The sequence below is a fragment of the Taudactylus pleione genome, unplaced genomic scaffold (genome assembly GCF_031769625.1).
Source record: "Taudactylus pleione unplaced genomic scaffold, aTauple2 ptg000016l, whole genome shotgun sequence".
Classification (NCBI taxonomy): Eukaryota; Metazoa; Chordata; class Amphibia; order Anura; family Myobatrachidae; genus Taudactylus; species Taudactylus pleione.
Window position 1 is genome coordinate 986,074 of NW_028284418.1, and position 23,411 is coordinate 1,009,484.

Consider the following 23,411-nt stretch of genomic DNA (forward strand, 5'->3'; position numbering starts at 1 on the left):
GGAACTTTGTTTCTGTGTCTTTTATAATAATTGCAATGCATAGGGCCTGATATAAGTGGGACGCAAAGTGTCAGCATATGCAGACGCCCACGGCTGCCAGATGTACTTCCTTATGCTAACGCTAGTATCCGTGTATCTACGCGAATGTCTGTCCGTCCCCATATATATATGCATCGCTCCGTCCATCCGTTATCCTGTCAACAGCCGTAACCATCAGCACTTGAATCTCATATACAGCCTCAAACCAGCATGGAAGTCTGGCTACATACATGCCCACGACACTTCCATGAGATGGATTTTTTTTTATTTGCGTCCGCACATTAGCCACCCAGAGACGCCCATCTCACGGACATGGTGATCCGGTCATGCACGTCCACTCTAGTACCCTTTGTGAATGCTTGTATGCATGGTGCAATCTGCTGATAATTGCAAGAAGTGCCCAACTCAGAATCAGGCCCATACATTGGAAATGTGTTTCTATTGGATAAATTGTTATATTTTTTCTGTATAGAGATGCTCCAGGTGGCCTCACATTTGGGACTCAAAGGTGAGGTTGATGTACTTTTATTATGTTTAAAGTGCTGTCCCAAAAAGGGCCTGTTGCCAAGGAGAGCTCAGGATTTTAATTAAATGGAGGATAATTAAACTTCTTAAAAAAAAACAAAAAACCTATTTGCTGCTTTCCCTGGTGAATGCCCCTCTGCTTCTAAGTACATGCTTTAAGCACGAGACAAATGAGGAATAGAGCAGCAGTGTAGAGACCAAGCACAGCCCAGCTCCTGAGGGAACAGTGGGGTAGAAAATCATTAATTTGTAGAAAGTTCCTTATCTTTTCTACTACAATCCAGAGGTTCCCTTTTTAATTTTCTCATGAGCCTTTGAGTTTAACCAGTTAACTGGCGGCTTTGCATGTGATGTGACCGCAGCCAGCAGTGCATCAGCTGGCAACGCCGTGCGAATGAAACTCCGGGACACCTGTGCCGGGGATCACAGTGCGTGGAGGGGAACTTCAGTGGGGGTGGGTGGCAATAGAGAGACATATGACTCTGGAAGGGGGGGTGGGGGTTAATAATAATAAAAACATACGGGTCACATGGTAGGAGTAGGAGGGGGGCACAAAGAAAAAGGATCTTTTTGCAGGGGGGAGGGTTGGTTTAGAAAACGGATTTTTTTTTTTTTTACTACTAATGACATGTGGGGGGGGTAAAACACCCCCTAGATATATATATATTTTTTTAATAAAATATTTAAATATATTATTAATAATTTCTACACTTAATTTAAAAACAATATATTTCTATGTGGTTTACAGGGGAAAAAAAATCATCCGTTAAGTGGTTAAATGACGAAGCTGTTGTGACCATTAGATAGATCTTGACCTTTTTGACCATGAAAAGTCCTACTTGTCCACAACACAAGTATATGAACAGTGCATCATCCAGCTTGTTTGAAAGCTATTGCCACCTGTGCCAAATTTGTATTGTACTCCATTTTTTATGGCTTAAATATCTAATAATATTGTGTTTAAGGATTGTCAAACTGAAAATACAAGTTGCACCACAGAATAGAGCAGGGGTCTTCAAACTTGGCCCTCCAGCTGCTGTGGAACTACACATCCCAGCACGCACTGCCACCTTTTTGATATAACAGCATGCTAAAACTATGTGCAGTGCATGCTGGAATGTGTAGTTCCACAGCATCTGGAGGGCCAAGTTTGAAGACCCCTGGAATAGAGCATGGTATACTAAAACATAGAGCACTAACAAGCAACATACAGAAATAAGCAGCTGTAAAATAAAGATATTCAAGAAACATTAACACAAAAAATAAAGCATAATACTGTACATAAGATACAGTAATTAAGATATTTAACATTCAAGTGTTTTATTATAGAACTTGCAAAAAGATGATACTAGGAGGTGGACAGAGTGGGAGCAGACACAGGAGAAAGTATTGTTGTCACAGCTAAGAAAGATGGTGGAAGGGGGCATAGATGGTAGGGTATGAATTTGGAAAGGCTTCCCTGCTGAAAAACATACTTAGGGGCATATACAATTAGGTGCGAAAAGTCCCGTACTTTTCCCATGCCAGACTTTTCGCTGTCATCGTTGGTTTTCCATGCGGAAAAGCATTGCGCCCTTCCTTTTTTTTTTTTCACCCACCAAATTGAAAGTACTTTTTTGGGGTGTTAAGTTTACTTTAAACTTTTTTTGACACAGATTAAATTTGGGGGGCTCTCCCAAGAGTGCAGGGTGGTTCCCGCAAGTTTGCACCCCAAAACCCCAATCCTGCACTTTTTTTCGACAGCTTTCATAGGCGAATCTTTTTCACCTATTCAAATGCATTGACTTTACGCATCGGTGAAAAGTCTTTGGAATTGAATACGGGGCTAAGTTTTCGCCTGGCGAAATGATGTCACCGGGGAAACTTTTTCGCCGAAAACAGCTTTTTGCTTCTAATTGAATACGGCCCTTAGTAGTAAAATGATACTGTCTAATTATATTTATACTAGCTGGGATACCCGGCGTTGCCCGGGTTGAAGACTGGACACTGAGGTACACCTGCAGCCTTTGTTTACATTGCCTTTTGCCTATAAGCCCATTCCATTCTGTAAAGGACCCCACTGATTGCTAACATTCATGTAAACAGTGGCGTAACTATTGTGTGTGCAAGGGGTGCATCTGCTATGGTGCCCAAGCTGCCTCTGTGGCTGCCGCTCCCCCTACCCCCAGTCACACACACAAGAGGGGACGGTCCATGTAGGGTAACCGTGGGCGGCCTGGGTGCAAGCAGTGTTGATTTGGTGCCAGCTGGCGCACTGGCAGGCAGCCATGGAGAGACAGCGCAGTCGGTCGCAAGGCAATCAGAGCTTGCGGACCGTCAGCCAATCAGCAGTGGTGTCTCCTGATTGGTTGCCGGTCCGCATGCTCCTGTGGACTTGCGACCGGCACCAGATTCAAATCGCGCAGGCACCGTCTGTCCATGTCTGCCGCAGCCTGCAGGTGCTCCAGCTGTAATTAGCTGGAGGCCCGGCACCAAATCCACACCTGTTGGCTGCTTGTGGCACACAAGAAGAGGCTGCTGGAGGGACACGGGGAGGTGAGTTGCTGGGGGGCATAACGTGTAAGGGGCACTACTATAGTCTGGAATAATGTGCTATATGGGCCACTACTACTCTCGCATAATCTGTAAAGGGCATTACTGTGTGGTATAAGGGCACTACTGCATGGAAAAATTTGTATAAGGGGTACTACTATGTGACAATGAGCTCTGTGTGGCATAACGTGAATGGGGCTCTGTGTGGATACGTTTGTAGCTTTCACACAGGTTTTTAGCAGACTGCCAGTTTCCACTGGAGCCTGCCCCCGCAACCTGTGTAATTTAAGAGTGTCCCCATTTTTAAGGATTGTGTGCCCTGACAAAAAATGAATCCTGGTCAAACTACACCACCTTGGTGGAGCTAGGTCCAAAACTCTGGCTGTGCATAAAGGACAGACAGACGGACATACTTTCTCGCTTATTATAAAGATATAGAAAATCATTCTAAACACTGGTTAGGCAGTTCTAAACCTATATAATTTTATTGGCTATGACATTTGCATCAAATAAACAAATGCAAGTATGAGATATATATGTAAAGTTTTTGGGACTTTTTCTGAAATTTTGAGTACTATGCCAACAATATGGTAAAACTCATTGCAAATTGCCTCTTTCCTCACACTGGTGTTCCCCTCTTTATTCAATTATTTAGCAGGAACAGGAAAGAAAGGCCTAATCCAATCCGCGTATATGACAAGATAACAAACTTGTGGCAACCTTTTATTTTTCTTGTTCCTTTCTGGTTTACAAAATGTTAAAATAACTGTTTTACAATTTTGGGGAGATTTGGCAAGTGTGCTCTAAACCTGAAACTTTAAACAGCGGGATTTATTTGAAAAAAAAAGCATGTTGGGAAAATGCTGTGATCCTCCTGAGTATGCTGTGATTGGGAAATAGCATTGGGTAAACATACACATGGCATTGACACAGTGGATGCCATGTGACAGCCTTGTTTTTCAGGAGTGTTTGTTACGTACTTTCCCCAAATAGTCCGGCCATTCTAGATAATGCCTGTATTCTACACTCTACCTGTAAAATGACAATAATAGATTTAAATATGACTAGCATAAAATCAAAATAATTTAAACACATTGGTGACGCGAAGGACACATGTATTGCATCCCAACTATGTTAAAGTGCCTTGTGTCCTTATCTAATGACCTTAGCTTCTACTGCAGTGAATCTTTATTGGGCAGCTGAATGACCACACTCAGCAAAATGTCATCATACAGGGAGATTCCAGCTGGATATCTCATCCTCATGCTCTTTGTTGCAGAACCATTTCAGCAAGTGATATACTGTGGGGTACGTTTTCCTGATTCAGAGTGCTTTCGTGCATCATAGTGTGTGTGTTTGTCTGCAAGTGCATGTGTGTAGATAATATATATATATTATACAGGTAATATATATATATTACCTGTATTTTCAATAAGTGCAATATACTCTGTCTTTTGGGACTAATATTTTCCTTCAACAGACTTCAACAAGAATCTGTGCAAAATAAAACTTTGTCATAGGTACAGTATATCTAGTTCTGAAGCTTTTTCTTATGTATTTTGTGATGATTATTAATACCCATTTAGGTTTATTTCTTAACTACCAAATAATAATGAAAAAAATAGCTGTATAGACTGAATGGAAGAACTTTTCTACTTAGGTCTCATTTATAGAATAACTTATTTACGTAGGTCTCATTCATAGAAGAACATATCTTCATACAGCAACTTATCTTTATAGGTCTCATTCATAGAAGAATGTATCTACTTAGGGCTCATTCATAGAAGAACATATCTACTTAGGGCTCATTCATAGAAGAACATATCTACTTAGGGCGCGCTCATATGATTGGAGGATGCCATAATGATTGTTTGGCAAAGGTAAACTAAAGAATCTGCAGATCCCTAAGCAGCTCGCAATACCTTGAACATGTTTCTTAAGTTGTGACAAATTATTTTTGTTGTAATTCAGTGGGTTACAGGACCTACCTATATAACGTTTAAAATTTGGGACACAAATGAAATATGTTGCATTGTAATCACGTCAGATGCATTCTGCTTACCTTGGACATGCATCGGGGCTGTTTGCAGTGCAGCCATTTATATTCAGGCATTGAATAGGGTTTTAAAGTCTTTTTTTTTAATACGAAGCAAACTATACAGTCCAATTCCCCTTATTATATATGAATGATTATTGATATTTGCCATGTATTGTGATTTATTTATTAAAGAGGAGTCATTTAAATAAATTGATATTCTGACCATGTTTAATGAACATGGTAAGATCTCACTGCACAGTGTGATATCTGTAATTGTGTGCATTATGTGACGACAGTGTTTTTGTAGCTGCCCATCATAGCGTTGCTGTTTTCGTTCCTTCTATGGCATCGCCACCTGCCAGACACGGCTCTAATACTTAGCCAGGTGTAGCAGCACAGAGGATATGGCAGAGGAACAAGTGTGTTTGCCAATATGTCTATGCTCGGTTAGCAGTGATAGACAAACATCTGTATAGATATAGAGAAGTGTCCAGAATGAGTAAATATAAATGTACATACTGTTATAATCATAAACACGAATTTCAAGTGTGCAGTCACTAAGTAAATTACAAGAACCAGTTTAATTGCACTCCATTAAACATTCACTGCATGACTGTTTCACTCCTTCCCTGAATGCAGCGTGTGCGTGACTTCATCTGAACGGAACAGATATGAATGTGGATGTTATATACAAGAAAAATGTTATGATACAATATAAATAACTTTTCTACTTCAGGGTCCATAGGGTATCCACAGGATACCTTGGGGTATAAGTGATGACGTCAGGCATCGGGCACCATAGAGTTAAAGCTTTCAGCCTCCCAGGAAGCACTAGGGTCCCCCTCCTATACCCCGCCCCCGAGCCAAGGCATCTCAGTTACGTACCAAGCCATAGGCCGGAGGAGGAGAAGGAAGAGAGAGAAAAAAGATCTGGACAAACACAAGAATCACATTCTCACCAGAGGGAGACGGAAAAAACGGTGACCAGAGTAAAGCCCATCTGCAGCACAGGTGCGACAGGCTGGGAGTCCTGTGGAACCCTATGGACTTCGTAGAAATAGAGATAACAAGGGTAAGTTCTTACCATATCTCATATTTCTACTTCAGGGTCCATAGGGTATCCACAGGATACCTTGGGGTATAGGCGATGGCGGCAGACATCCAGGCACCACAGAGTTAAATTTTCAGCCTCCCAGGATGCACTGGGGTCCCTCTCCTATACCCCGCCCCCGAGCCTCAGCCACTCAGTTTTCGTAGGTGCCTGGCCGGACCAGTCGCACCGTACAGAGGGGGGGTCTTTTTAAGGCCCCTGAATATTTCTTCGCAGCTGTGGCTGCACAACTAGAGTGCTCCAGCATAGGACAGTCAGTATTGACGTCCATGCTGTCACTCCTACACCCCGCCAGTACCAGAACGCCGGTACCGATCCGGGGATGCTGGTAGGTAGCTGGGGTCACAGCTAGCGGTGAACCCGGCTACCTGGACTGTGGCCGGATGCACGGGGAACAAGGTAAGCGGCGGGGTCCCGCGGTGGGCACCCGCCGGTAACAGTCCTGTTTGGTCCCCAGGCAGGGGGCTCCCTGGGGACCGGCTTCGCGTTGGGCCAGGTACTGATCCTGCGCCTTCCACTAGACCACCAGGGACAGCGGACCGCAGCATGTGCGGTACAGTGCGGCGTCCCAGGGGTTAATAGCTGGCCAGGGGAGAACGCCTTCCCTGTCTCACAGCCGGCGTCTTCTCTGCTGCACAGTGCCATTCCACAGTGGTCTGAGCGGGCTGTGTCAGCGCTCCTCCCCCGGGCCCGCCTCCTCTCTGCTCCTCGGTGGCCATTTTCTCACTACATGTGCTGGGGATGGCAAACGCTGCTGGAAGCTGATACAGATGCCATTGTGGTCCGGGTCTCCCGCATACCTCTCCTTCAATTAAGGTCAGTGTATGCAGCACTGTTTCCTACCAGGCTCTGGTCTGTGTAGTTGATCGCAGTGCTTGTAATGCAGGATGTTATCTGTGCATTGTATGTGACTTAAATGCTAGCGCTTTTTGCCTGTACTTTCATTTCTGACTGTCAGCCTTTTTCCTATCCCTGTTCTTCTGCTACAGCCCTTGCGGTGCGGTGTTGCAGGGTGTTTATTTCCTCACAGTAAACGTGGTTTTTCTGTGTGGGAGGTCACATACTCTCCATTCACACTCCTCATGTCTGAAAGTGAACGAGGATATCCTCTTCCAGCTATAATGTACTGATATCATGTGCAGTTAGCGGAGGGATATGTAGACGCTGAGGGTTTATAGAGGGCATGTTGTATTATATATCACGCCCCATTTCTGTCACTGTGCCTGCACAAAAAAGGGGACCGCCCTCGGCTGGCTAAGATGCTTACAGCCCTTGTGGGCAACGCCCCCTGCGTTTCCCCATAGGGGTTATCGCAGCCTGTGGTGGTCTCATCACATGCAGGGGTCCCTGGACAGTTGATGGTAACCCAGTGTATCCTGTTTTTCGCCCTCCCAGGTCTCGCAGGAGCCTGTGTGGGTGAATTTATTGTCCAAATGGTATAGCACCTGATGGACGTTTTACAGGGGGAGTCACCATTTCGGCCTTCTAAACGGCCTTTCGGGTCTCAGACGGGTAAAGGCATGACGTCTGATGGCGGTGACATTATTTACTTTTTCAGACACGAGCCCTTTAGTGCAAAGGAGGCGTAGTCTGGGTCTAAAGTCTATATACCTGGCCTTATACGGGCAGTCCGTGCGGCTTTGGTTATTACATATCCCCCGTGGCTAAATCCAAATATTCCTTCTTTAAGGATAAGGGTGTTGCCACTGTAATTCCTCTATCTGGTCAGGTGGCTCATTTAGAGGAGGCGTGGAAAATCCGGGTAAGCGGTTCCAGCCTCAAAAACGGTTGACCTTTTGCATACCCCTATGCGGATAATTACATTTCCGAATGGGAGTTACCTTTAGGGGTAGATTGTCATGTTACACGCCTAGTGAGGAGTGCTACGTTGCCCATGCCCTCCAGGTCCTCTTTGAAGGAGGTTCCAGATTGCAAGGTGCAATATCTAAAATCCAATATGCCCTTGCTGGAGGGGCTTCCAGGCCGGCTATGGCCGTGTGCTGGGGGGCCAGAGCCATGGAGCGTTGAGTAGGTAACTGGATCTCTGCACACTGACTCTCCAGCAGAGCAGGTGGATAGTGGCAAATTCTCAGAGACTTTGCCACGGTCATAATGAGACGGTCTTACATATAGCCTACTCCTTTCCAGAATCTCCTCGGCAGCAGTAGCGGCTTGCCGCTCCCTGTGGTTGCGCTCTTGGAAAGCGGATGCAGATTCCATTTGGAATGCTTTGCCTTTTACGGGACAAGTCATGTTTGGCCCTCGTCTGGACGCAATTGTGGCCCCGCAGGCAGCAGCTACGTCTGCGTGTCTGCCATCGGCTACAGTCCCATCAGGGTCTGGGGCTTTGTCTTTTCGGCCCTGTGAGGCCAGGGTGAGTCTAAAATACAGCATTCCAAGACAGTCAGTAGCCAGGAAATCTGCTCAGCCATAAGAACAGGCTTGGAGTACAAGACGTCCTACTCCCAAGTTGGACTATAAGCCTTCAGCCTCACGGGACGGGCCTCCTCTCGGGAGACCCCAGAGTTGGAGGCCGGCTTCTCCAGTTCGCCCAGTGCTGGTGTCTGACCACCACGGACACTGGGGTAAGAGAAGTATTTTCTTGAAGGTATGTCCTCTCCTCCCGGTAAAAGCCTCCCAGACGGTTTTTCGTTACAGGTCTTCTGTCAATTCAGGACAAGGCCCTGTAATTTTTGAGGGTGTTACACGCTATGCTCCAGACAGGAGTTATAGTACCTATTCCGTTGCCCCAAAGGGGAACGAGGTATTACTCCATCCTCTTTCTGGTACAGACACCCAATGGGTCTTACCAGGACATTATCAACCTCGAATCATTCAACAAATTCTTAAGGGTTCCTTGGTTCGGGAGGGGGACCCTGCATTCCATCATTCAATGGAGCCTGGGAATTTTGTGGTGTCGTTGGATATATTCAGGGTGACTATCTGAATATCCCTCTTAGCACACCAGTGTTTTCCTCAGGTTTGCAGTGGTCGATAAGCATTTCCAGTTTCTGGCATTGTCCCTTGGTCTGGCCTCCGCGCCTCAGGGTTTACCAGGGTTATGGCAGCCCACCTGCGGATGCAGGGGGTCCGCTTGTTACCCTATCTGGGCAACCTCCTGTTGTTACCACGGTCTCCAGAGATACTTCAGTGCCATATGCAACGGACAATATCTGTGTTGCTATGTTAGGGCTGTCTGATAAACTGGAAATGGTCCTCTCTGATTCTTCACAGAGGATGCTCCATATCCCAACATCTGAGGATCTTTGTGATTGAGGAAAAGATTTCTGCATTACAGGCAAAGGTACGCAGTTGCCTGCAGAGTCGCCGAGTGTCTATTCACTTGGCAATGTGGTTCCTGGGTTCCAGGGTGTCGCTGTTCGAAATGGCGGAGAGTACCCAGATTCACTCTAAACCTCTGAAAAACTTGATCCTCTCCGGATGGGATGGGTTGCCCCATAGGATAAAGTCAATAGGCTTTCCCCGGAGGTTGTCTCTCTCTGGCCTGGTGGCTGCGGAAAGCTCACCTAAACAAGGGGCACCCCCTTTGGGATTGCGGACAGGGTCCTTCTGATGGCGGACGCCAGTATCCGTGGCTGGGAAGCAGTGACGGGTCCACTCTTTTTCCAGGGCAGGTGGACACCAGTAGTTTTTGCGCTTCCCATAAACATCTGAGAACTCTGAGCAGTATTCAAGGTTCTCCAGCAAGCAGGACAGGTCCTCCACGGAAATACCGTGCAGGTACAGTCTGACAACGCCATCATGATGGCTTATGTAAACCACCTAGGAGGTTCCCGAAGTCAGGCGACACTAACAGTGGTGTCCCGAGTTCTGGCTTGGGTGGAAGGCTATATCCCTGCCGTCATCGGCAGTGTTCATTCAGGAATCCTCAGATGGAAAGCAGGCTTTCTCAGCAGTCAAGACGTGCATTCAGGGAAATGTCCTCTTTATCAGGAGGTGTTCAATCTTCTGGTGAACAAGTGGAGCCTTTCAGAGATGAGACTCTTCTGATAGACGTAGGTAGGTCCAGTGGACCTTCCAAGTTGTGTACCTCGTCCCTCCGTTATCCCTTCTTCCTCCAGTAATAGCAAGAAGTAGGCACGCTCCTGCTGATAGCTCCAGCGTGGGCCAGATGGCACTATTACTTAGATCTTCGGAGCCTCTCAGTTAACACTCCGAAGCTGTTGCCTCTATGCCCGGGCCTGTTGTCTCAGGATCCTGGCTGATACCCAGACCTGGGTTGTCTGTCCTTGAAGGTGTGGCGGTGGAGACTGCCCTCTTAAGGTCTAGGAGTTTTTCCAGCTCTATAGTTAACAGGGGCTCTGTCCATGCTAAGAGCTCGGAAGTTTTTATCTGCAAGAATTTACCATTAGGTATGGCATACTTTCTTTCAGTTGTGTCGCCCTAGAGGCTAGGCTCCTCAGGTATTCCGGATATCCAGAGGTTGGCTTTCCTACAGGTGGGCTTAGATAACGGTCTTCGCCTTGCTTACCTGAAGGTGCAGGTTTCTGCCCTGTTAGTATGGTTTCAGTGTAGGATTGCTACTCTTCCTGATGTCCGCACCTTTGTGCAGGGTGTACGTTATATTCAGCATCCCTTTGTTCCACCTGTGGCTCCTTTGGATTTGGCTGTGGTCCTTAGGGCTCTCTGAGGACCGCCATTTGATCTACTGGGCTCAGTGGATTTCAAATGGCTTACGGCTAGGACTGTATTCCTTCTGGCTCTTAATTTGGCCAGTAGGATCTCAGAATGGGAGGCTCTGTCATGTAGACCTCCCTTTTTCTCATCTTTCCTAGGAACAGGGCAGTGCTTCGCACTTGCCCTGGTTTTTCACCTACGGGGGTGTCTAATTTCCACATCAATGAGGAAATTATAGTACCGGCCTTTACTTCTCCAGTCCTGTCTGCTGGTGAGGCCTCTTTGGCTGTGGTACGGGCGCTAAGAATTTAAGTTGACCGTACCAGTCCATTTAGGAAATCAGACTCTCGGTTTTGTCCTTTCTGGTTTCCATAAAAAGGGTTGGCCTGCCACTACGCTAACTGTGGCAGGATGGATTCACAGGTTTTCCTGTTCCATCCTCTATTAAAGCTCTTCCACTAGGTCTGTGGGTTCTTTGTGGGCAGCTCGACGTGGCGCCTCGGCGGTGAGTGGCAGTCACGTGGTCATCTGTCCATATTTTTGTACGGTATTATGATATTGATACCTTCGCCTCTCAGGATGCTTCCTTCGGGCGGTGGATTCTCCTTACAGCACAGGAGCATCCCCACCCTTAAAGGATACTGCTTTGGGACATCCCCAAGGTATCCTGTGGATACCCTATGGACCCTGAAGTAGAAAATATGAGATATGGTAAGAACTTACCCTTGTTATCTCTATTTCTACGAAGTCCATAGGGTTCCACAGGACTCCCGCCCTGTCGCACCTGTACTGCAGATGGGCTTTGATCTGGTCACCGGTTTCTCCTTCTCCTTCTGGTGAGAATGTGGTTCTTGTTTGTTCCAGACTCTTCTCTCTCTTTTTTGCTCCTGCTCCGGCCTATGGCTTGCTACGAAACTGAGTGGCCTGAGGCTCGGGGGCGGGGTATAGGAGAGGGACCCCAGTGCATCCTGGGAGGCTGAAAATTTAACTCTGTGGTGCCTGGATGTCTGTCGCCATCGCCTATACCCCAAGGTATCCTGTGGAACCCTATGGACTTCGTAGAAATAGAGATAACAAGGGTAAGTTCTTACCATATCTCATATTTTTCTACTTCAGGGTCCATAGGGTATCCACAGGATACCTTGGGGATGTCCCAAAGCAGTATCCTTTAAGGGTGGGGGACGCTCCTGTGCTGAAAGGAGAATCCGCCGCCCGAAGGAAGCATCCTGAGAGGCAAAGGTGTCAAACGCATTATACCTCACAAAGGTATGGACAGAGGACCACGTGGCAGGCTTACAGATCTGGACTGCAGAGGCACCACGTCGTGCTGCCCATGAGGGACCCACAGACCTAGTGGAATGAGCCCTCACAGAGGATGGAACCGGCAGGCCTTCATGAAGATAAGCTTCTGAAATGGCCATGCGGATCCAAGCTGCCAAAGTTTGTTTGGAAGCAGGCCAACCCTTTTTACGGAAGCCATAGAGGACAAACAAGGCGTCTGACTTCCTAAATGAAGAAGTGCGGTCAACATAAGTTCTTAAGGCCCGCACCACATCCAAAGTGGCCTCACCCACCGAAAGACCAGGTGAGTTAAAGGCCGGCACAACGATTTCTTCGTTAATGTGAAACCGGGAAACAACTTTTTGATTTGACTGATTTGAAAGGAAGGAAATCATATCGTAGTTCCCCCATAGTTATGCCCCTGTAGTAGAGCCCCTGTAGTAGTGCCCCCATATAATGCTCCTGTAGTGCCACTTGTACAAAAAAAAAAAACCTTAATCCCCGCTCCTGCATCTGCCGCCGTCCTGTCTGCCCGGCTGGCTAACGCGGCGCTGCAGGGAAGGAGCCGGGCGCCCGCTGGTAATAACATCTTGGCGGGTATCCGGCTTAGAGCCCCCCTGCGGCACAGTCGGGCATGTATATGAATCATTCTATATTATAGAATGATTCATATGCATGCCCGCTGTCCGCACATTACCCCCAGAAATTTCATTTTTACCCCATGTGAGGTAATTTACCTCTGTTCCCTGACCACTGCTATAGAGAAACATAACAAAATGGAAAAAAATTAGGTGAGAAGAGAAAAAATAGAATAAATAGCTTAATAAAAATATAAATGAAGCGCAAGAGGGAGTGAAGGTAGTAAAGAGGGGCAGTGGGAAGGGGAAGCGAGGAATAGTGTGAAAGGTAGAAACAAAAAGCAGAAAAGGGGCAAGCGGCGGTCAAAAAGGGGAAAGGATTAGTGATTAAGGGGTATATTTACTACGGTGCGGGTTTTTAGAAGTGGAGATGTTGCCCATAGCAACCAATCAGATTCTAGCTATTATCTTCTAAAAGGTGCTAGAAAAATGTTAATTCAAATATTATTGGTTGCTATGGGCAACATCTCCACTTCTAAAAACCCGCACTTTAATAAATATACCCCAAAGAGAGGCCAGGGAGGGCCACATCACTGTGGAGTCTATACCAAGGAGACCAAATATTGTGAAACTTGTCCACTGTGCTGTTTTGGAGGCTAGTAATGTACTCCATTCAGGACAAAAACCTTACACGATTAAGAAGCTCCTGGCATATTTATACATTATTGTCACATATCTAGCCTGGTATCATAATCACACAAAAGTGTCTTGATCCAGTGGTTGGGAGTCATTGATAACTTGTTGCCTGATATTTAGCCAGTCTGACTATGCTGCAAGTAGCTGACCATGCTGGACAAATGTAGTATCTGGGTACATACTGTACTAATCTCGCAGCTGCCAGGGAAACTTACATTCAATAGCTCCCTTGCAAGTGGAGTGGCAGTAACAATTGATATATATGGGGCAATTGCTGAATGGTCACATTGTAAAATGTAAAGAGATAGCTAATGATATCACGTTACTTCAGGGTTCGAACCCAGCTCCCATGATATAATTGCAAAGGTGTTCTTGCTGCACACCTAGAAAAATCAGACCGACATACAGCCTGTAGTCAGTGGTAGAGCAGTGAGATTTTTCAGACTTTTGCCATAAAGGGCCATTGGGCCTGAATCAGAGCCGGACGCTATTTGCGGACGGTCGTTCCAAAAAAGGGGCCGGCTATTTAAATTGAGCGCTTGCTCTTTGCGGTTTGTTGACGCCTCTGTCTTGAGCGAGCGAACGAAAAATGCGCTCGCTATTTTGTAAAGACGTCCCTTTGCCGTTCGCATCACACGTCATCTCCGGTATTCATTAGATTAATCGGGTACATTGAAAGGCATCTGAACTGCTCGCAGTGCTTGTGGTAGGTTTTTCTTACCGCAATCACTGCGAGCAGTTCAGGCTAAAAGACAACCAAGTGACGTTGTCGATGACGCTCCTTTACTAATTATGCACACCCATTAAACGCCCTTTTGACCTTTAGGCACGCCTGCGTTCGGATCTCCACTCCCCTGTTTTCAAGTACCTTCCACTGTTACCACCCACAAACGGTACATTCTGTCACTCAAATTAGCAGGCACTCGATATTTTGCGAGCGCACGATTTCCGACCGCAATGCCTGGTTTGCACATGCGCATTACTACCCATACACATGCGCAGTTGTGAGAACATCGCTCAGAGTGAACGAGCGGCTCTGAATCAGGCCCAGTGTGCTGGAGAGTGTTAGTAGGATCCTCCCAGCACTACTTCTATAAATATTCTGCAGCTACAGGGCCTTCTGTACTGGATGAAAAATAGGAGATTAATATAAATGAGGGCTGTCATGCTGTGTTTGTCACAGATTCTTCATTAGCTGCTGGTTGGCAATTTGAATGTGTGTGTGTTCTTTGAAGGGTTACAGGCTAAGGAGGCTGAGAAATTGATCAGGAGAACAATCTATCATCTGACTATTTCCCAACAGGTCTGCTCACACAGTTACAGGGTTCTGTTACCTCTAGCTGTTACGCATGATCTTGTCAGAGCTGAGTCATTAAGTCCCTGCTTTTCTTATCAGGCACATTCTAATATCTAATGACAATCGTTCATTTCCTGATTCTTCTATAAAGCTTGTTGTGCAGATACTAGAAACCGATAACACTAATAACTCACAATTACATGTGCACTGCTTTATGTCATGGAGCTTTGTGATCTGACAAAAAAAACAAGTTTTTAGGAAAGGAGTCATACAATGAGATTAGCAGTGATTGCATATTATACCAAGTGACCAGACCAACTTTTGCAGTGTACATATGATTGTTAAACTGAATACACTTTCCCCCGTTGTAGCATAAACTGCCTTGTGGAAGCACCCAGGGTACCCCTCCCCTTCACACACACACGGTAAGGCAGGGCACTGTTGCTTCCTGTGACTGTCTGTGCTCCGAATAGATCCACGCTCCGGCGTTGTCTCCAGGCTCATGTTCCGGGCGCCTGTGACACAGAAGAAATCATTGCGGCATGCGGATCAGCTTTTCAGTCTAGTTAGGCACTAGACAGTTTACTCCTGAACACAGAAGACGGAGGGGAGGAAAACAAAGGGGGCCCCCACTTTCTACATATCGTGAGTACTCACAGTTCCTCGACTTTATGGACGGTCCGTGTCCAAGTTTTCATTCACAAGTCTTTGGTGGAGACTTGATTTGACTAGCTGCACGAGCCGTATTTAAATTTCTAGTTGCCTACAAAACACTTGCCACTTTGCCTTGAAGGGCTTTTTTCATTGCAAGGAGAACTATTTCTACTGTCTGATTAGCGGTGGAAGTGTTAATAGGCACAGTTGAAAACACATGCTTCTGAATATACTAATAGGAGCCGACATTACATCATGATCTAATTTACAGAGACTGCTTTATCGAAAGCTGAAAAAAACATGTATGATTTTGGACAGATTACCTGATTTTCATAAATACTTTTCTCATCATCAAGATTTTCTGGATTATTCAGCTAAATTCTATCTGCTGCAGCATCTGCGCACAGGAGCATGAAGTTACTTTGTATCAAAGTTTAACATAAGGCTACTCATGACAAACATTTCTCTGTATCATTTGCAATAAGGAGCACAGTGTTCAATCATACCAATAATTGATATATATATAATTATTGGTTTATTGTTTGTATTTTTTGAATGGTATTTTTTGTCATTGTCTAGATAATTGTTTTTATGCGTATTGGCTAATAAATTTGTTTATTTTATATACATCTCATTGCTAAGTATTTATCTATTGTATACATGTTCAATACATATCATATTTTTTACTGAGGTCACTGGAGTGTAGGCGCTGAGTTCTTGTTTTTTTCTACAGTCAGCATCTTGTGCCTCTCTTTTGAATTAGGAGTTTGGTGCTAGATTATATCACATCATTTTCTCAGCCATGGTGTATCTGCAGCAGGCAACGGCACAGGTAAGAAGCTGAAGGCTGTTGCTCCTTCTGGTCAGCGGCCAGCGCCTATTGTGAGGGTATCTCAGGGACATAAAAAACAATGAGTGACACTATGGGGGGAATCCAATTGCGGGTGGGATATTTAAAAAAAAATGCGGCGCAGGGTTTTGCTATTCAATTAGATGAAGGACAATGGGACACAGTGATTTTTTTCTTGCACCTCCAGAGCAAGTCTGATTTTTCCTTAAATCATTTATTTTAGGTAAAGTCAGCGGGACTTTCTCTGGGACCCCAGCGGAACTCAATTCCCCACCCAGAGGACTAATTAAGCAATTGGAAGTTTACAATTAGCTTAGTCTTTAATTACCTACCGAAGTGGTGTCTTCTGCATACTACGTCAGGAGATGGTTATTCGGCAGAGCATGTGAGTGTTTGTAAGTGTGAGTGAGAGTGTGTGCGTGCATGAGTCTGTGTCACCCCCCTTCTTGTAGCTGGTGCTGAGAGAACTACATCTCCCAGCAGCCCTTATGCCTCCCAGCGGCCCCCTCCCCAGTGACAAGATGGAGGGGAGGCCACCGGGAGCTGTAGAGACCCCAGTACAGGTATGGATAGTGTTTTTTTCTACTTCAGGGTCCATAGGGGGTCCACAGTGTTGACCTTGGGGTATAGCTGGATTTGGATCCACGGGCACCACGCAGTTAAAGCTTTGCTGCTCCCAGGATGCACTTGGGTCCGTCCTCCTCTATACCCCGAGCCACAGGCACCTCAGTTTTAGTTGGTGCCCGGCCGGAGTCGGGTCACCCTGCACGGTGGGGCTGCATAAGCAGCCCCTAAGCTTTATTTTTAAAAGAAGATTTTATTCTTTATTTTTACTATCTTCAGAGCGGCAGCAATGGACTGTCCATCTGGACGTCCACACTGCCGCTCCAACAGCCTCGCTGGCGCTGCGACGCCAGTACTGATCTGGGGATCGCAGCGGGACCCCGGAGTCAGTACTAGCGTGGCTTCGGGACCTCCCAAGGACTGCTGCCGGATTCCATGGGGCCAGGTAAGCGCTGCACGCGGGGAACAAATGCAGTCTTTTAGCCGCCGGTCTCAGGGGACAGACCGGCGGCGGGCTCCCCCACTCTGGTATACCCCGCGTGTCTGCTGGCCTCCAGGGTGTAAGTACCGGCAGGGAACCGGCTTACCTGGGGGTTTAATACTAGCAGGGGAGGCAGCCTTCCCTGCTTTAGCGCTCTTCCCCTCAGCCCAGCGCGCCTTCTCTCATGTGTGCTGGCGTCTCTGGGCTGTTATCTCCTGGCCACTCCTCCTCAGTACTCTCCGGCGGCCATCTTCCAGGCAGCATCGCAGAGCTCCCAGGCGGATACAGTGGACCTCTCACCCTGCAAAGGACTGAATCTGGGAGGTTGATTGTAGCTGAATGTGCAGTGAGTATAACTTCCTGCCTGGTATGTGACTTTTGCTAGTGCTGCTGTCTGTGCTTTTTTCTACTCACTGTCAGCTCTTACCTATCCCTTTCCTTCTACGGCCCGCAGGTGTGTGGGGGAGGGACGTTCTTTCTGTGTACCTCACTTATATAGATCTACGTATTTGTGAGGTCCGTCACATACTGCGGTGTGCTACTCAGTACCAGATTGTGGGCTGTTTCTGTTGCATACTTGGGAGTGCGTGGGTGTTATACACCTTACCTCTTTTCGGTGATATATTTTTTATTGCAAAAGTTTTGTGTCATGTCTGATGAGGAGAATGAGCGCTCCATGGCTCCTGTGTTGTTTTCCTGGCGAAGCTGTTCGGCAGGGGTTGACGGGGCGGATTTGTCTCAGGACGGTCTGTGCGGACGGTGCCAGCTGGTACCTGGTCCCTCTAAACCCCCAGTGGCGCAGGATCCTTCGTGGGCGATGTTTACACAAGTGCTGGCGGCGATCGCGTCCGGCTGGCGGTCCCGACTGCTGTCCCTTCTAGGGCGTTGCCCAAGCCTTCCATCCCCCGTTCTCCGGGCGTGACGCGTCTGGTGCAGTCTCCTCCCTGGTCTCAGACTGTGGGTCCTTATGCGGGTTTGCCTGTATACGTGCAATCTCCCACGGTACCGCAGCAGTCGATGGTACCATTTCAGGGGTACCCTCAAGCGGTACCCCCTCCCTGGGTGGATGTCCTCTCCAGCTCTGTTCAGAGCCTGGCGGCTTCATCATCGGCCTTTCAAACTATGTTGCACAGTGATTTGCCACCAAGGGCGTCCAATCTACCCGTTCCGGCTTCATTGGCGGCACAGTTCACGGACACGGACGTGTCTTCGGATGACGGGGAGATCCATGAAGACTCTGCCTCGGATGCCGGGGCCCAGGAGGTGGAGGCTAAGTCCTCCATTAATGTGCCGGCATTAGTTAGGGCGGTGCGGGCCATCCTTCATATAGAGGAGGATGCGCCGGCTCCCAGGTCAAAGTACCCTAATTTTAAGAAGGCCAAAGTAGCTTCGACGGTTTTTCCCCTGTCCGACCAGTTAACGGATCATATGGCAGGGTCCTGGCAGTTGCCCAGCAAGAGGTTCCCAACCGCAGAAACGGTTTTCTTCAAACTATCCTTTTCCTGAGGCTCATTGCAGGAAGTGGGAAACTCCGCCTGCCGTGGATTCCCACGTTACCCGCTTAATTAAAAGCGCTACGCTGCCTTTGCCGTCGATCTCGTCCCTGAAAGATCCCACGGACAGGAAAGTGGAGACTTGTTTAAAGTCTATCTACTCTCTCTCGGGGGCGGTTGCCCGTCTGTCCATGGCCATCTCTTGGGTGGCTAAGGCCATCGAGAGCTGGGCCAATGCTTTGGAGGATACCTTTCCGGAAGATGCTCCGGAGATCCAGAGAGTGTTGATAGGACAAATGAGGGATGCGGCTTCCTACATTGGGGAAGCATCGTTAGATGCAAGCCTGCTGACCTTTCAGGTGTCGGCTGCAGCTGTGTCGGCGCGTCTGTCCTTGTGGCTGAGGTCTTGGAGAGCTGACGCAGACTCCAAAAAGGGACTGGAGGCTTTACCTTTTAATGGGGAGTTGCTTTTTGGTCCAGACTTGGACAAAATTGTGGATACTCTGGCTAAGTCTAAATCAGCCTTCCTCCCTTCGGCTTCTGCACCTACCAAGGTACGGAGCTCTGCCTTTCGGTCCTTTCGGGTTCAGGGCAAGGCCAAAGGTCAGTCCTTCCCGAGGCAGTCGGTGACCAATGCCGCTTCTAAGCCCAAGAAGCAGGCCTGGAGTGCCAGGCGCCCTTCTTCCAAGCAGGAGGATAAACCTTCTGCCTGATGGGACGGGCCTCCCTCTTGGGGACCCCAGAGTGGGAGGCCAACTTCTTCTATTTGCCCAGTGCTGGCACAATACCACCACGGATGCCTGGGTTCGAGAAGTGGTCTCCCAGGGGTACGCCCTGTCTTTTCGGCACAGACCGCCCCACCAGTTTTTCTGCACGAGTCCTTCTCAGGATACGACCAAGACTTTACAGATTCAGGAAGCTATAGAGTCCTTGCTGAAAGCAGGGGTCATTGTTCCCGTTCCTCAATACAACGAGGGACGGGGTACTATTCTTCTCTGTTTCTGGTGCAGAAACCCAATGGTTCTCATCGCCCTATCCTCAACTTGAAGTCTCTGAACAAATTCCTCAGAGTTCCCAAGTTCAGGATGGAAACGTTACGTTCCATCATTCTGGCGATGGAACCGGGGAATTACATGGTGTCCCTGGATATCCAGGACGCCTACCTCCATGTTACGATAGCACCTTCGCACCAGCGGTTTCTGAGGTTCGCTATCCTTCAACATCATTTTCAGTTCCGGGCACTACCCTTTGGCCTCTCCACGGCACCGAGGGTGTTCACGAAGATTATGGCGGTCATGGCCGCACATCTTCGGAACCAGAATGTACGGCTGCTGTCGTTTCTGGATGACCTCCTGTTGCTGGCGAGCTCCCCGGAGGTACTGCTTCAACATCTCCACCTGACGATTGCTTGCCTGCAAGCGCACGGGTGGCTGATAAATTGGAAAAAGTCCTCCCTGATTCCTTCACAGTGGATGGTTCATTTGGGAGCCCTGCTGGATTCTCGTCAGCAACGGATTTTCCTGACTCCGGAGAAGGTCTGCGGATACACAGTTGCCTGAGCAGTTGCCGCCTGTCGGTCCATTCGGCTATGAGAGTTCTTGGGTCCATGGTGTCGACATTTGACATGGTGGAATTTGCCCAGTTCCATTCCCGGCCCCTGCAGGGGCTGATTCTATCGGAATGGAACGGGTTACCTCACCGGATTCGCTCTCAGATGCTGGTGTTGTCCCCGGAGGTTCGGCAGTCTTTGGCTTGGTGGCTTCAGATAGCGCATCTGGTCGAGGGGTGCCCCTTTTGGATCCCGGACTGGGTCCTGCTCATGACGGATGCCAGTCTCTGGGGTTGGGGGGCAGTGACCGGCTCATTATCACTTCAGGGTCTTTAGTCCGCGGAGGAAGCACTTCTCCCCATCAACATCCTGGAACTGCGGGCAGTATACAGGGCCCTGCAGTCGTCCGGCCCCGCTCTTCACGGAAGGGCGGTTCAGGTGCAGTCCGACAACGCCACCACGGTGGCGTACATCAACCACCAAGGAGGAACTCGCAGTCGGGCAGCGATGTCGGAGGTGTCTCACATTCTTGCTTAGGCGGAGTGTCACATTCCAGCGATCTCGGCAGTCTTCATTCCCGGAGTCAATTGGGAGGCGGACTTCCTCAGCCGTCACGACGTGCATCCCGGGGAATGGTCGCTTCACCCAGAGGTGTTTCAGCTACTCGTGGACAGGTGGGGGCTGCCGGAGCTGGACTTGATGGCCTCCCGTCACAATCACAAGTTGCCCGTTTACAGATACGCGTTCACCTGGCATATCTGTTTCCTCCGATATCCCTGCTTCCTCGGGTTCTGCGGAAATTCAAGCAGGACGGCGGCACGCTCGTGCTGGTAGCTCCGGTGTGGCCCAGACGTCCTTGGTACTCCGATCTGAGGTGCCTCTCCATCGACGCTCCGTACCTTCTCCCTTAGCGTCGGGACCTGTTGTCTCAAGGGCCCTGCCTTTACCCGGATCTGGGTCAGCTGTCTTTGACGGCATGGCTCTTGAGACAGCCGTCTTGAGGTCTAGGGGTTTCTCCAGTTCGGTCATTGGTACCATGCTTAGGGCACGCAAGCCTGCTTCCGCGCGGATTTACTACAGGGTGTGGCGCACTTATTTTCAGTGGTGTGAATCCAGAAACTATGATCCGCAGGTGTTCCGGGTTTCCAGAATCTTGGAATTTCTTCAATCGGGTTTGGACCTCGGCTTATGCCTGGCCTCTCTGAAGGTTCATGTGTCTGCTTTGTCCATGTGGTTTCAGCGACGGATTGCTACACTGCCAGATGTTCACACCTTTTTCCAGGGTGTTCTCAGGATCCAGCCTCCCTTCGTGCCTCCTGTGGCTCCTTGGGACTTGGCGGTGGTACTACGGGTCTTGCAGGGTCCTCCTTTTGAGCCGCTTGAGTCGGTGGAATTCAAGTGGCTGACGTTTTAAGACCATTTTTCTCCTGGCAATTGCTTCTGCCAGGAGGGTGTCAGAATTGGGGGCGCTTTCCTGTCGCCCTCCTTTTCTGATTTTTCACCAGGACAGAGCGGTGCTCCGCACTCGTCCTGAGTTTTTGCCCAAAGTGGTCTCGAAGTTCCACATTAATCAGGAACTTGTTGTGCCAGCTTTTCAGTCACCTGATCTTTCCGCTGGTGAGGCTTCCTTAGATGTAGTCCGGGCACTTAGAATCTATGTGGACCGGACTGCTTTGGTTAGGCAGTCAGATTCATTGTTTGTCCTCTTCGGTTTTCACAAGAGGGGTTGGCCTGCCAACAAGCAAACGTTAGCCCGTTGGCTTCGTTCAGTTATTTGTGAGGCTTATGCACAGGAGGGTTTAGCTGTGCCAACCTCTGTTAAGGCTCATTCCACTCGTTCTGTGGGTCCCTCTTGGGCTGCTAGACGTGGCGCCTCCGCTGTTCAGCTGTGTAAGGCAGCCACTTGGTCTTCAATTCAAACGTTTTTGAGGTTCTATGCGTTTGACACCTTCGCCTCTCAGGATGCATCCTTCGGGCGCCGGGTGCTCCTTTCAGCACAGGAGCGTCCCCGCCCTTAATTGAACTGCTTTGGGACATCCCCCAAGGTCAACCCTGTGGACCCCTATGGACCCTGAAGTAGAAAACAAGAGATATGGTAAGAACTTACCTTTGTTATCTCTGTTTCTACGAAGTCCATAGGGTCCACAGGGCGCCCGCCCTGACGCACCTGGCTTCATATGGGCTGTGTGGCTGGTCACCGGTTTTCTGTCTCCCATTTCTGTGAGTATGGTTTCTTGTGTGTTCCAGTCTTCCTTCTCTCTGTTTAGTCTCCTCCTCCGGCCTTGGCTGCTTACCAACTGAGGTGCCTGTGGCTCGGGGGCGGGGTATAGAGGAGGACGGACCCAAGTGCATCCTGGGAGCAGCAAAGCTTTAACTGCGTGGTGCCCGTGGATCCAGATCCAGCTATACCCCAAGGTCAACCCTGTGGACCCTATGGACTTCGTAGAAACAGAGATAACAAAGCTAAGTTCTTACCATATCTCTTGTTTTTCCTATTTTTTTATGCGCCGCGTGGTATTCAGCTCTGAAAACCCAGTGCCCACTATTTTTTTATTGGATACCGCGGGTATCAGAAGCACGCATACCCGTGGTAATCCAAATTTGGGTGCGAAGGGCGTGAGGTCTTTTACCTCACTACACCTCCCACCCAACTGAATCACTCCCAATGTCTCTCATTCAGTGTTTGAGGCACCTTCTAAACATTGGCATCATAAGGTGCCCATACATCAGAGTGGGGTTTCCGTGATCCTTCAACACGATGGGAAATGCTGATCTGCCAGGTGGAAATGCCGGCCACCATCGATGGTCAGCAATCCGTCGCAGGACCGCTGAAATTTTCAATATTAAATTTCCCCGATTAAACAATCAAGATAATTTTTTGATCGCGATAGTCAAATCTGGAAAATCCAACATGTTGGGTTTCTGCAATGCCGGGTTGCATCATCGCGGGATCGCGGCAATCCATCACAGATGGATGGGGCCCATTAGAGGAGAACCTGCCGTGACTACACTACCAGTCAAACATTTTAGAACACCCCCATTTTTCCAGTTTTTATTGAAATTTACACAGTTTAATGTCTCCATA

At 48.2% G+C, this 23,411-nt stretch overlaps 1 long non-coding RNA gene across 1 annotated transcript in view; it reads left to right on the top strand.

Annotated features, from left to right (window-relative positions):
* The first annotated feature begins 15,192 nt into the window (after nucleotides 1–15,192).
* The window catches only part of LOC148540850 (uncharacterized), a 32,380-nt gene continuing 24,161 nt past the window's right edge, over nucleotides 15,193–23,411 (top strand). Inside the window, exon 1 of the long non-coding RNA XR_015878433.1 lies at nucleotides 15,193–15,380. This is a non-coding gene — a long non-coding RNA (uncharacterized LOC148540850). The remainder of the gene's footprint in view (nucleotides 15,381–23,411) is intronic.